The sequence below is a fragment of the Vigna umbellata genome, chromosome 11 (assembly GCF_029865625.1).
Source record: "Vigna umbellata cultivar VRB3 chromosome 11, Vumbellata_1.0, whole genome shotgun sequence".
In the NCBI taxonomy this organism is placed as follows: Eukaryota; Viridiplantae; Streptophyta; class Magnoliopsida; order Fabales; family Fabaceae; genus Vigna; species Vigna umbellata.
In genome coordinates, this window is record NC_142175.1 from 3,503,896 (window position 1) to 3,519,579 (window position 15,684).

General features: G+C 34.5%; 1 pseudogene across 2 annotated transcripts; it reads left to right on the plus strand.

The window, feature by feature from the left end:
- The first annotated feature begins 7,973 nt into the window (after positions 1–7,973).
- Positions 7,974–11,423, plus strand: LOC124819947 (transcription factor AS1 pseudogene; annotated as a pseudogene). 2 transcript variants are annotated; one of them, XR_015783006.1, is made up of 2 exons: positions 7,974–8,290; positions 9,978–11,423. The product of XR_015783006.1 is annotated as a transcription factor AS1 pseudogene, transcript variant X1 (transcript). The 2 variants fall into 2 exon arrangements; XR_015783007.1 differs by lacking the exon at positions 7,974–8,290 and adding an exon at positions 8,308–9,846.
- The last annotated feature ends 4,261 nt before the right edge of the window (positions 11,424–15,684 follow it).

The following is a 15,684-nucleotide window of genomic DNA, read 5'->3' on the forward strand; positions in this document are numbered from 1 at the left end:
ACCTAAGGGTGGGAATCATGCTCAACTCACTTCAAAGGATGTATACCTGATACAGGCATTAAGAGCAAAGATTCCAACAAACTGGATTTCAGTCATTAGTGATCACACGGTGAAGGTTCACAAGCAAAGGATTTATCATCTTTTGTATGTTATTTTCATTAGCAAGGTTCTAAGGCATTATTATATTGACCTTACCAATGAGGTAACCATGAGTTGTTCCAAGAAAAATATGATCGAAAAGTTGGCTTTGCACCATATGGGACTTAGAAAGAACGGAAATGGTTGGGTGTTTAAAGATGAGCATGTGGCTATAGTTGAAGAAGCTGAACCACTGAATGTTGACAAGTCTGAGTACAAGTTCATGCCGCAATCTAAATTTGAGAAATTTGTGGTTGACCAATTCAAGAGGAAATCTACCAAGCTGACCAAGATCCACAAGTCACTAACCAGAATACAAAGAAAGCCGGATGAAACTTTGGAGATTGATGCATTTAGAGGCACTTTAGAGGATGATACAAATGATATTGAGGACCAAACGGAAGACGAGTTTATTGAAATATCAAACTCATATTAGGAAATAAAGTCTAGATTAGGTCCTGTTTTGAATTTTATTTTTGTTTTTGATGGATTATTGTAAATATTGGCCATAAGGCCTTATCTTCTTAACAATATCACTCTATTTCTTTTTTTTTTTAGCTTTACCGGTTTAATGAAATATTATGTTTGATTTCATATCCTGTGTTTACTTGTTAAATGCTTTCTGATTGAATGATTGAATAAAATATGTGTGAATGATTGAATCTGTTGTATATGAATGCAATATGATATTTTAACTGTCATATACATCATTGATCATTAATACTCATTTGATATCTCAATTGCATTACAATTGTTGATTATTTCTAGACTAACACTCAATACAATTGAGAAAAGTTTTGTTATGCAGGTTTGATACTGTTTTTGAAAGTTGTAATGATCTTACCTATGTTACTGAACACATTCGCAAAATGTAACCAATTACAAAAGATATGAAATCGATTAACATTTGCTCAATAGGATTTTAATTGGTTAGACTGTGAACATAAGCGATTAAAAATTGTTTCATTGGTTTGTATGTTTTATATCTATTGATATAACTGCTTAACATGTTTAATTGTTATTTTATACATGTTTAGCATCAAAATATTGTATACTTTTCAAAACTGTTTTGAAAATCATTTCATATACTTCATTTTTTAACATTTCACTGAGATGGTGCAAAATCATTTTACCCTGATATATTCATTTTGTTGTTGTTTAAAATGGTGTAATGCATTGTTACTACAATCATACTCTATGCTTAATTATCTGCTGCATAATCATTTTGAGTATTTTGCAAATGAATATCACGCATGATGATCGATTGAGGTCGTACCCGAATCAAATTAATATGCAATAAAGTATAGTATAGACTAGGAAGGGACTCCTAGGTTGTCTCTCAAAGACCAAATTTTGGTTCAGTCATTATATCAAACACTTGGTGGGGGTGTTTTTGGACAATTTTGTGAATGGAAATGAAATAACTAAAACACGAATTGAACTACTAATTGAAAACGATTGATCACTAGCTCAATTACATTGTTCCTATCATAGATTAGCAACAAATACTCACTCCTCTAACCCTAATCCAACACAAGTTAACCAACTAAGCGAAGACTAACCATGTTTTCATAAAAGTGAATTAAGCAAACGCGATGCAAACATTCAATCAATTCTGCACCATATAGTCCAATCAACTAAGTGAAGATTAAACACCAATTAGGCAACTAAACGTAATCTCAAACACACAAACAAATTTAATATTACCCAAGTCAGAGTAGAAAAAACAATTACGGTTCAGAAATCTCAAGGAAACGATGCAATTTTGCTAATGACCAACCAACCACACTTAAGCTACCATTAAAACAAAACCAAAACAGTAGAACAATACTGGAAACAACATTAAACTTGGAACAAAATGCAGAATACGAAAATGCAGTGCAAAAAAGATTCATAAATTGGACAACAAAACAATAAAGCAAAGTAAATTCAGAAATGTAATGGCAAGCTGGAACGAAAATGCAAAAACAAAATTAGAACCAAGAAACGAAAATGAAAATGAAATTGAAAGCAAGAAACAAAACTGGAAACGCAATTGGAAGCAAGAAACGAAAACGAAATTGAATTAAAATGGAAAAGATTCAACACATAAAGAGTAAAAGAAAGCAAACCCTAAAACCCCCTAAGGAGGGACGCTCCAAAGGGCTGGAAAAATGAAAGTGAGAGAGAGAGAGAAGAAGAGAGAAATCTGATTTTGCACTAGTGCAGAAAGAACATTTAACGTATGTTATTTTAGCCTTTTAACGTCAGCTCCAAAACCGACGGCTTTGTGGGTGACGTTAATCAAACGTCGGACTCATAGACCCCGACGTCTAAAGGGCTCCATAGACGTTAGACAATGCAATGTCCGACGTCTAAAGGGCTCCATGGACGTTGGACATTGCATTAATCGACGTCTACTGCAGCTCGTGTCTTTGGGTAGCGTAGTAGCACCTTCTTCCTTTGCTAGTTTCGTCATAGAAAAGGATGCGTCTTTTGGATCTCTTATGGCATTTCAACCGAAAACCGAATTTGGGTCCTTGTCTAGTTCCATTAAAACCTCCAATGAAAACGAACGGTGACAATAGAACTAGGCAAGGACTGAAGTTCGGTTTTGGGTTGAAATGCTATAAGACATCCAAAAGACGCAAGCTTTTCTTACGAGGAAATTAGCAAAGGGAGAATGCAGTACAACACTACCCAAAGACATGAGAAAAACTACACCAAAACACAACAAAAACTCATTTTAATTGGTTCAAATGAAAGATAATCAACCAAAGATTAATATAATCGGAATAAAAGTACGTTTAAACAGTTCAAAAGAGACAAAAACACACCTGGAAAAGCAATGCCACGGAGAGAAAAGGCGAGAAAGAAGACGATGAAGTGCTCGTAACAGCAGGTTTTATGTTTGATTTAACAGCAAACTAGACGTCGGCTCCCCAGGTGAACCGACGTCTATTCTGGCTAGACGTCGGGGCCTTCACTAATATGACGTCCAAAAACAACTTTTTATCTGCCCATTTAGACGTCAGATGTCGTGATCCGACGTTTGTACGGCAGAAAAAAATAACTTTTCATCAACCTGTCAGACATATACACGTCCGTTAGGAGGGGCACCAACGTCTATAATTGCATATGGACGTCGGGGTGGCGGGATCGGACGTCTCTAAGGCGGAAAAAAATGACATTTCACCTACCTGTCAGGCATTAAGACGTCGGTTAGGAGGGGTCTCGGCGTCTATAATATTATAGACGTCGGGACCTATCCTAACCGATGTCTATATGCCCACTTATTTACGAAAATGCTACCGGTCAATAATTTACGTTGGTTATTTTGTGGTCCGACGTCTAAGGGTGACGTTAAAGTCCAATTTTGTGCTAGTGTTGGGTTTATAGACCCCAAATTACAAATTTTCCCTTCTAATGGACTTCTACAAAAGATGCCCAAAAATGGCCTAAAGCTAACCTAAAAACGAAATTAAAAGAAATGTTGATATGGAAAATAATAAATAATGTGGTAGCTCTCTTTACGTCCCAATAATAATTCCAAAATTGTTCTGCAAATAATATTTGCAATAATTAGGCCCAAATCAATCAAATTAATTAAAATAAAAATTATTAGTCAAATTAAGCCTGAATAGTGAAAATGAGACAATAATTTATAATTAAACACAATTCACTAATACAAATTAGTGCAGAAAGCTAAATGAATAGTATAAAATAGTGATTCATCAAAATAGACCACACTTAGTCTTTTGCACTTCTCGACAAAATCAAGACGTAGAACAAGGAACAATTCAAAAGACACCAAGAAAGTGCACAACTTCCGGACAGAAAAAAAAATACACACAAGACACCAAACATATTTACACAATCCTCAATGAATCCTTAAAAGAGAAAAGGAGTAGACAACATCCAACACATAAAGAATCAGAGAAAGCAAATACTCATGGAAATCATTTAAACAATTCAAGACATGAAAAAATAATCAATCAGCTCAAAAGGTGAATCAAACTGAAAGTCAACAAGGAAAACACAATCAAATTACACCCATTTTGTGGTCATAACATCTCTCATCAAATTGAAAGTCAACATCTTTGTGCAACAATTTGGACAAGGGAAGCGCTTTCTTGCTAAAATCTTTGATAAAGCGCATGTAGAAACCTGCATGCCCAAGAAAAGGTCGCACCTCTCGCACACAAGAGGGGTAAGGCAATTGTGCAATAACAGATATTTTGATAAGATCTACTTCTATACCCTTGCTAGAAATGATATGCCCTAAAACTAAACCTTGTTCAACCATGAAGTGACATTTCTCAAAATTGTGAACAAGGTTGGTTTCAATGCATCCTTTTAACACTCTTTCCAAACTGTTTAAACATGTATCAAATGAGGATCCATAAACAGTGAAATCATCTACAAACACCTCTATGAAACTCTCTAGAAAATCACTAAAAATGCCCAACATGCATCGCTGAAAGGTACCAAAAGCATTGCATAGACGAAAAGGCATCCTCCTATAGTCAAAAGTGCCAAAGGGGCAGGTGAATGTGGTCTTTTCCTGATCCTTGGGTGTAATGTGTATTTGAAAATATCCAGAAAAACCATCAAACAAACAATAATGAGACTGACTTGTCAAGCTCTCATCATCTAATCAATGAAAGGCAGGAGGAAGTGATATTTCCTGTTTGCTTGGTTGAACCTCCTATAGTCAATGCAGACTCTCCTCCAGCTATTCTGCACTCTAGTTGGGATAAGCTCGTCCCTCTCATTCTTCACCATAGTGAGGTCAGTCTTCTTTGGCACAACATGGTTGGGCTCACCTATTGACTATCTGAGATTAGGTAGATGATCCCAGCTTGCAGAAGCTTTGTCACATCCTTCTTGATGACATCCAAAATCATTGGGTTTTGCCTTCTCTGCGGTTGTCTAACTGGTTTTGCTCCATCCTCCAGTAAAATCCTATGCATGCAAGTGGATGAGCTGATACCAAGGATGTTAGTCAAGGTCCAACCAATCGCCTTCTTGTGCTTCGTAGCAAACTCAACAACTTCTCCTCTTGAACAACATAAAGGAGGTGAAAATGATCACATGCTTCTTCTCATTATCCTTCAAGTACGCAAAGTTGAGGTTATCTGGAAGCGGTTTCAGCTTAGTAGTGGGCGTCTGCAAGTTAGATTCATCTATACTTCCTACAAAGTGGTTATTGCAATCTAACTCTAAAGAATTCACATGCAAAGGCATAACACCCATCTCATCAGACACAAAATCAATATCCATGACAAATACATCATCAATATCAAACTCCACATCAAAATCAACATAATTCACATATTCTTATTCAAACATAGATTCAATGCATGTATGCAAAGAAGCTAGAAAATAATGCTCTTTATCATGCAAAGAATCAAACTCATCAGTAGTATATTTCTTAACAACATCATCTAGAATATCAATTCTAAACACAGAATGGTCCTCAGTTGGAAACTTCATCACATCAAGAATGTTAAAATGCACTACAATATCACCAAATTCCATAGATAAAGTTCCAGCATACACATCAATTTTAGTTTGAGCTGTGTTTGAAAATGATCTGCCTAAAATGATGGGAGCGAACCCATGAGAGAATCTCTCCTTCATTTCCAAAACATAAAAGTCAGCAGGGAAAATCAATTCACCAATCCGAACCAAAACATCATCTATGTAACCTGTTGGGTGGGCAACACTTCTATTAGCCAATTGAATGACCACATCCGTAGGTTGCAGCGGACCAAGAGACAAATATTTATAGATTGAAAGAGGCATCACATTAATGGAGGCACCTAGATCTAGCATGGCATTTTCAAATTTACTATTCCAATAACACAAGGAATGCAAAATGTATTTGGGTCTTAACACTTTTTCAGGAATATGCGGGACCGACTTACCAATGAGTGCAGATACATTCCTACCCATGCTGATTCTTTCATTACCTTTCATCTTCCTTTTATGGGTACACAACTTCTTTAGGAATTTGGCATACTTTGAGATTTGCTTGATGGCATCAATTAGAGGTATGTTCACCTCTACTTTCCTGAATGTTTCCAAGATTTCTTTATCCACCTCTTTCATCTTTTTGCTAGGAATCATTTTGGGAGGGAATGGAAGAGGAATTGGTTGTTGTGGCAACTTAGAAGATGTATTAGTGCTGGTGGAAAAAGAAGAAGATCCACCTGAAGAGGAAGAAGAAGGACCACCTGCCTCAATTGTCCTGCTTGGACCTGCCTGGTCCTCTTTTCTCTGAAATGTAGCAATATCAGGCTGAGGTGAAAGTGTAGGTGCAGGAGGTGGCACAATAGTTATAAATGAAAAGGAGTAACCTTATGTGTGACAGGATGAAACTCATTCGCAATAGTTCTACATAGCAGTAGATGTCACCACAAATGTATACTTCTAGTGAATCTGATGTTAATGCATGTATCTAGATAATTGAGTCTAAAATATCTTGCTTGTGTGCATATCCTTATACATCTATGATTAAATTGTATCAATAACATTACTTATTTGGTATTAGATAACTCTTTGGTACATTAATTTACCCTTTGTTTGTTTATCTCTTTTGCAATGATTATCTACCGGTGTGAGCAGATGAAGAAGTAGGTCACGATGTGCCTTTGAAGAAAGGTAATGATGCTATTGTGCAATTTTCTTAATTTAGAGTGGTTTTGTGTACAGGAGTTTTTGAGAAGCTTTAGACGTATATTTGTATTCTAGTTATGTTTATTCTCTTAGTATATATGTTTTATTATCAATTTTATAATCTTTATTTAATAGTTTTATACTATTATATTAAATGTTTCAATAATCTTCTAATCTTTTGATAAATTTGATAAGAATACTTATTATCTTGAAGTCCTTCAATTGCACAACTAAACGGACTTCACAACTAAACATGTTAGTTGATTCAACTGCACAACTAAACATATTAGTCAATTAATAACATTAACTTTCATAACTTAATAGATTTTGTAATCATCGAAATCACTTAGCAAACTTGTCTAATGGGATATAGTATCGTCCGGTCCTAGCAAACGCAAGTTCCAAAACAATGGTTCCATGACATGAACTTTAAAACAAACCCTCATATATGAAATAAGATACTAACTTTAAAACTATGTACATATCATCTAATCATATAAATGTTTATCAAACATAGAAACAACATATACTAACATGATTTTTTGTCTTTAACAAAACTTTACATGTATAAAGTATAATAATATTTTATTGTTCAACACTTAAACAAACTATGAGAGTTTAACTTTTCCTTAAATAATAATTACAAAATAAAATATCTATTTTTATTAATTAATTGATTTTTCAATAATTTGTGAACTAAAAATATTTTTACATAAAAAACTTTCTAAGATACATAATGAATTGGTGAAGGAAGCTGACATATAATTTATTAAAAGTTTTACATAATAAAATATTGATAAAATGTTTTGAATCATAATCATTTTATCCAAGTATACTTATTAATATTTATCATTATAATATTTATATAATAAGATGAACTACAAATATTTATAAATTTAAAAAATTTATATTATTAATAATTTATTAATATATTTATATAGTCTAATAACATTAAAATAATAAATTAATTATATAAATTTATTAATGAAAATACCTTTTTCCATTTATCGTATTTATTAAACTAAACATAAATTTTGTATTCAATTTCAGCCCTACATCCCTTAATCTAAGAACCTTGGTGAATGGAATCGATTAGTATGGATTAATGAACGGACCACCAATACTAGTCATGGTTCCCTCCCTTATCATTCGCGTGCCATCTTTCTCGCATATTAAGCGCTGAAACCGACGTACACACCTGTCCCCATTTTCTCTCTCTTCCATGTCTTGTCTATTCTCACTTTCTTCCTCTCTTTCTCTCTCTCTCTGCTCCATTTCAGTGCTGTCTTCTCCCCACCACCCCACTCTCCCTTTCTCTCACACTCATCCTATCATCATCATCATCGTCGTCCTCAACATGCCATCCCTTTTGACCCTCCTTCTTCCCTTCTGTCTCAACGCCGCCGTTTCATTCACCTCAACATGCTGTTGATTATTCATCCTTCCAACTCTCACTTTCCCCACTTCTTCTCCTTTGCCTTCCCCCATCTGGGTATGCCCTACTTTCTGCATCCTTAGAAAAAGATTCATTTTTTTTTACTATCTCCACTGTTCGTTCCTTCGTTCGCTGCTTCACTTTTCAATGCACTCACTGTTCTTTTTATTTTGAAAAGGGCTTCTTATTTTACTTTTAAATAAGCCAAATTGAGCACGCGCTTGATTTAAGTTACTCGATGATATGAATTTAATGGATAAAAAATTGCGACAACGGGGTATATTGTATTAGATAATTCGTTTTTAAAAAAATGGATTTCGGTTGGCTGTTTTCTCATTGTTTTCTGGAATTCTTGATTTCGGAGCTGATACATTTCACCCTTTTTTTTGTTTTTTTTTTTCTTTTTTATTAGTTATTTTCATCTGTGTCCATGTGCAATACAATTGCTGGGGGGCTTACTCTCACTGAATGCTTCTTTTTTTCATGTGTTTTTTTTAAGTTAATTTCACTAAAGTTGGTTCCTGCATTTCTCAGGGCTAATGTTAAACTTCAATGTATGATTATTCATCTAATCACTTGGGTTTTCTAGATGCTTTCAATTATTAGCGGTGGTGATTTTAGTTCATGGTTCTTTATCATGTTGCTATGTTAAACTAATTCAAAATTCTCTATTATTTCAATTGAAACTCTTAGTTTTCAAATTTCCGTAAATTAAACTTCTTGGTAGTGGGAGGTGTTGTTTTTGCATATTGCTGTTTGCTCAATAACAAAGGCTAGAAATTGATTCATGCAGACAACTTAATGTGGTCGTCTTCTTGTTGTCTAATTGCAACTAATGTACTAACTTCTGAGCAAAAAAACTATGATACATTAATACTTTATTGCTTTCGCTAATCTATTTTGGACTATTAGATTTCTACTGGTAAAATATTATAACACTCGCACCTAGGTAGCGATTGTGGTTTCATCTTGGTACTTAGCTAACTGCATTGAAGTTATTCGTTCTCCAGGTTTATATGTTCTTTTCATTTTTCTTCTTTCTTGCTAAATATTTTTCATGCTGGTTAGTTGATTTTATATTTTATACATCCCTGCACATTTAATACTTTATCCCTCAAGTATGTGTAAAGAATGTAAACAAAAAATTTCTGCCATATGTTTGCCATTGCCATATGGACTCTGATTTTTGTAATGTTATGGTCTATTGTTTCGCTGCAATGCCATTGCAATTATAGATTACATTTGTGAGAAAATAATATGATGCCACTGCATCTGGTTGATTTTTTCCTTGCTATTAAATTTGTAAAGGATAAAAAAAACGTGAGTTGCATCGTGAACTGTTATTCTATTGCTACTTGAGGTGGTAATCTAGTGATGTTGTGAGTCGGTTTCTGTTGGTAGATTTTTGTCTTCCTATTAAATTTGTAATGTATGTGTTGAGTTTCATTTTGAAGTTTTATTCTTATTGCTCTTGAGATAATCTGGTACTGTTGTTTGTCAGTTTTTATTCCTGATCCCTACAGGGTTTTTTCTACATAGCTGTGTTTTGATATCACCAAGCTTTAAGTTGATCCAAAGGCATGGTTACTTATATTGGAATCACCCAACAACTGGTGATCTTTTGATTTAGTTGTTGAGTTGAAGTGTGCTTGAAGATTTTATGAAATCGTTTCCTGTTTGGTATTTCTTTATTTCTCACCTAGTTCTTGTGAATTGATGCTATGAGTTGTCACAATTGTTCCAGAGACACGATGAGTTCAAGATTCAAGACATGGGATGTCGGATTTGCATTTGGAAATGAAAGAGAGGCAACGTTGGAGAGCTGAAGAGGATGCTTTATTACGTTCTTATGTCAAACAGTATGGTCCTAGGGAATGGAATCTTGTTTCTCAACGCATGAACACCCCTCTCAACAGGGATGCAAAGTCATGCTTAGAAAGGTGGAAGAACTACCTCAAGCCTGGCATCAAGAAAGGATCTCTCACCGAAGAGGAGCAGCGCCTTGTAATCCGGCTTCAAGCAAAATACGGCAACAAATGGAAGAAAATTGCAGCAGAAGTTCCAGGTAGAACTGCAAAGAGGTTAGGCAAGTGGTGGGAAGTGTTCAAAGAGAAGCAACAAAGAGAGAAGAAGGAGCTCAATAGAATCCCTGACCCCAGTAACAATAGCAAGTACGAGCACATACTTGAGTGTTTTGCAGAAAAACTAGTCAAGGAACAGCATCCTTCACCTTCATTTGTTATGACTGCTTCTGATGGGACATTTCTGCGTACTGATACACCAGCACCTGCATCAGCCTTGCTTCCTTCTTGGCTTTCCAATTCAAGTAGTGCTGCTGCTGCTGCTGGTCCAAGTTCCCTTTCTGGGACACTCAGTCTTTCTTCTGCAACAGTGGCTGCAGCTCCATTCTCATGGTTGCAACCTGATAGGGGACCAGACATTGCTCCTTTTGCTTTGGGGAATATACCAGCTTTCAGTGAAAATATGCTGATATCTCAGATGTTGGAGCACTGCAAAGAGCTGGAAGAAGGGCACCGAGCTTTGAGTGCTCACAAGAAGGAGGCAGTTTGGAGGTTAAGCCGAGTGGAGTTGCAGTTGGAGTCAGAGAAGGCGAGCCGAAGACGGGAGAAGATGGAAGAGTTTGAAGCTAAGATTAGGGTTCTTCAAGAAGAGGAGAGAGCTGCTTTGAGCAGAATTGAAGCAGAGTATAGAGACGAGTTAGCTGCATTGAAGAGAGATGCTGAAAACAAGGAACAAAAGTTGGCAGAACAATGGGCTGCAAAGCATTTGCAGCTTACTAGGTTGCTAGAGCAGATAGGATGCAGAGCAGGGCACCTTGAACCAAATACAAGATGAAGATATCTTTTGGAAAAATAGATTTGGTGGTTCTCTTGTGACTTCCACTATATGCAGTTTACAAGATGATGATATTTTTATGGTGAAATGGATATAGGTGTTTTTGTGACTTGAATTATTTCCAGTTTATGCTTGTTGTGATCTTGGTATATTAGTGTTGTAGTTGTGTTATATCTGTTCCTACAACTTGAGTAATTTCCTTAAGCACTTGAATTATAGTATCACTTCCATGTATGTGACTTAGTTATATTGTTCACCATACTTGCCTCCAAATTCTTTTCTTGGAGTGGCATTAGCTGAAAGGTTATATGTAATTGTATCTAATCTTTAGACATGTTTGAAGCTTTGTCACAAACACTCTAGAAAGAGAAAAAAAAAATGAAATGATTTATTCCATTGCATAAAATTAGTTTACCAAGAAGTTCTTCATTTTTTTTTAAATTCTTGTTAGCATAAGTCGATTTCAACATTTTCTTTTTTTTTTTAGAAAGTTTGTTTCTTTTTCCTTATATTTTCTCTTTAGAAATGCTAATGGGGAAATTTGACTTGAGAAAATAAGGAGACTAAACCCTAACTTTTTTTTAGAAATGCTAATGGGGAAGTTTGACTTGAAAAACTAAAGAGGCTAAATCCTATCTTTTATTTTTAGTGTTTTAAAATGCTAATGGGGAAGTTTGGCTTGAAAAAAAAATAAAGAGACTAAACCCTAGCAGAGTATTGAATTAGTGTAAAAGTTTTTCAGAAACAAGTTCACTCCAATCAATCTCGAGATCGGTAAGAAAACCTAGAGTTTGGTTGTAAATATTAAAAAAAAAAATTTAGCTCCCTTTTTAATTCGTTTGTATCATGAAAAATATTTTAAATTTTTACAGTTGTGTCCTTTTTTGACCTCTTTTTTAAGACTAGAATATAATTCTGAACGTTAAATTTATATACCCAAATCATTTTGAAGTATTTTGGGAAATCTAGAATTTTTTTTTTAAAGAACTAAGTAGTACACTTTTGTTAAGTTTTCTTTTAATGGGATCTTAACCACTTTTATTTTGCTCTATTAGAGTCTAATGATAATTCCTAAATATATAAGATCGATAGGTCCAACCTAATACAAGGTTTAAAGAATAATTCTGATCTATTATTTCAAATAGTAAAGTAATATATATATATATATATATATATATATATATATATATATATATATATATATATATAAGGATCCTATAATTCTTCATCTATTAAAGGAAAGGAAAGAATGACAGGTGCACATATCTGCATAAATTATAATAATTCTAAATTATAACTAACACAATATTTGATTGCCTAATATCCCTTAATAGAATAATTGTCATATCTTAACACCCGCACTCAAGTTGGTGCATGGATATCATACATTCCCAACTTGAATAAAGACTCATTAAACAATCTTCTTGACACTCCTTTGGTAAGAACATCAGCCAACTACAATTCTAATCTTACAAAAGGAAATGAAATTATTCTAGCTTCAAGCTTCTTTTAATGAAATGTCTATCAATCTCCACATGCTTTATTCTATCATGTTGCACAGGATTGTGAATAATTGCTATAGCCGAAGTATTGTCACAGTACAAACTTATAACTTCATTTGGTTTAAAGCCCAAATCTGATAGAACATTTTTAATCCACAAAAGTTCACATACACCAAGTGTCATGCCTTTGAATTCTGCTTTAGCACTAGATCTTGCTACTACAAGTTGTTTTTTACACCTCCAAGTTACAAGATTCCCTCCTACAAAAGTAAAGTATCCAAAGGTAGATCTTCTATCATCTTTTGAACCTGCCCAATATGCATCAATGTACCCTTCTACCTTTAAGTTTCCATGATTTGTTAACAAAATTCCTTTTTCCGGAGCAGACTTCAAATATCTCAAAATCCTCTCGACAACATCCATATGAAGCTTTCGTGGGTCATGCATAAATTGACTAACAACATTCACTGCATAGGTGATATCTAGATGTGTATGGGACAAATAAATTAATTTTCCTACCAACCTTTGGTATCTTCCTTTGTCTATGTTTGCTGAATTTGAGCACTAAAAGAATTTATGATTTTGTTCAATTGGTGTATCAGCTGGTTTACTCCCAAGCAACCCAGTTTCTGATAGTAAGTCAATAGTATATTTTCTTTGGCATAGAAAAATACCATGTTTTGATCTAGCAACTTCAATACCCAAAAAATATTTGAGGTTTCCAAGTTGTTTCATCTTAAATTCAGATGCAAGGTATTGTTGTAAACTAGAAACTCATCTTGGTCATTTCCTGTAACAATCATGTCATCTACATATATAATCAAAGTTGTAATTTTTCCTTTTTCTCTCTTAAAAAATAAGATGTGATCAGAGTTACTTGCTCTATAGCCAAAAGTCTTCATAGACTTGGTAAACCTTCCAAACCATGCTCTTGGGGATTGTTTTAATCCATATAGAGCCTTCTTTAATTTGCAAACGTTCATTCCAATTGAATCTGTCATGCCTGGTGGAGAATCTATATAAATTTCTTGTGAAATTTCTCCGTGTAGAAAAACATTTTTCACATCAAATTGTAGAAGAGGCCAATCTTGGTTTGCAGCTAGCGACAAAACTATTCTTACAGTGTTGAGCTTGGCTACCGGTGCAAACATCTCTTGGTAATTTACACCATAAGACTGAGTGTAACCTTTAGCCACAAGTCTTGCTTTATACCTCTCAATAGTTCCATCAGCTTTATGCTTAATTGTAAAGACCCATTTGCAGCCCATAGTTTTCTTCCCTCTTGGTAAGGACATAAGATCCCAAGTGTTGTTTTTTTTCTAAAACTTTCATCTCCTCAACCATTGCTTTGGTCCATCTAGGATCTGCCAAAGCTTCCTGTATATTACTAGCAATAGAATTTGAAGATAATTGGGATACAAATGATGCATAAGACTGAAATAACCTGTGAGATGACACATATTTACTAATGGGATATTTAACTTTGATTTGGAGGTCTGGTTCATATTTAGCTGGAGGTTGACCATGGTTAGAACGAGGTGGAAGAATATATTGAACAGTAGTAGACTCAGTGTTTGGTGTGCTGGTGGTCTCACGCAGACAAGAATCAATTTCATGATCAATTTCATCTAAATTAGTGTTATCAGAGATAAGATCAGAAGGTACCTCTGAAGAGTCAAGTTGAACCTGTGGAGAAGATTGAGTCAATTGGTTATGATCAGAAGACACTGTATTATCCAAAATAGAAGTGTCCATATTTAGGATTGGCTCACTTCCTACAGAATGATCCTCACACAATAATTTATCTTCACAATATAATTTGATATCTCAAACATACTAACATCATGATTATGCACTTCACTTTCATTGCCTCCTGAAGTATGGAATCAACATAAAAAAATTCATGTTCATTAAACATCACATCCATATAAATATAAAATTTCTTAGATGGTGGATGGTACGCACGATAACCTTTTTGAGTTGATTCATACCCAACAAAAACACATTTCATCGCTCGTTCTTCAAACTTTGTACGTTGATGTGGGTGTAAGTGAACATATATAACACATCCAAAAATATGAGGTGGTAAATAAACTATGGGAGGAAGGATACAATGATAGAAAAACACCACAAAAGGCCTTCAAAAGTTAAGCGCACTAGAAGGGGTTCGATTAATTAAATAAACAACAGAGCTCACAGCTTCATCCCATAAATGAGATGAGACATTACCATCTATCAAAACTGATCTTGTCACCTCTAATATATGTCTATCTTTCCTCTCAACCACTCCATTTTATTGTGGTGAATAAAGACATATAGTTTGATGCAAGATGTCTTTAAAGTTCATGAACTCTATTAATTCAGTCTTAAAATATTCCCCTCCATTGTCTGATCGAATAACCTTAATAGATGTGTTAAATTGTGTAACGATCAGATGATAGAAGAAACGAACCACATCACTTTTATGTTTAAGCAAATATACCCAAGTTACCCGAGTACAATCATCAACAAAATTAATAAACCATTTTTTTTCCATTATGTGTAGATTGTGGAGCAGGAACCCAAACGTCTATGTGAATTAATGAAAAAGGAAAATCAGTTTTGTTATTGCTTAAAGGAAACACAAAAAGATGATTTCTTACCATAACACATGTTTCACACAAAAAAATCAGAAATATTGCATTTATGAAATAGTGATGGAAATAATTTTTTTAAATAACCAAAAGAGGGATGTCCCAACCGTTTATGCCATAACCAAATTTACTTTTTTTTTTATCTTGTATGTGATCATTCGCAAGACAAGCCAACCCTCTTTTATGGGTTTGTTGTGATACATTTTCAAAATAATACAGTCCTTCACTCTCTCTACCACTGGCAATCTTCTCCTTGGAATGAATGTTCTGAAAAAGACAATGGGTTGGGTAAAACAAGACAACACAAGAATGTGATTAGGTTAACTTGCTGACGGAGATAAGATTACAATTTAATGTAAGAACAAATAAAACATCAGGAATTGATAAGGAGGGTGAAAGGGATACAGTACCTATACCTTCAATAGGAAATGAGACTCCATTGGCATTAATAATAACAGTT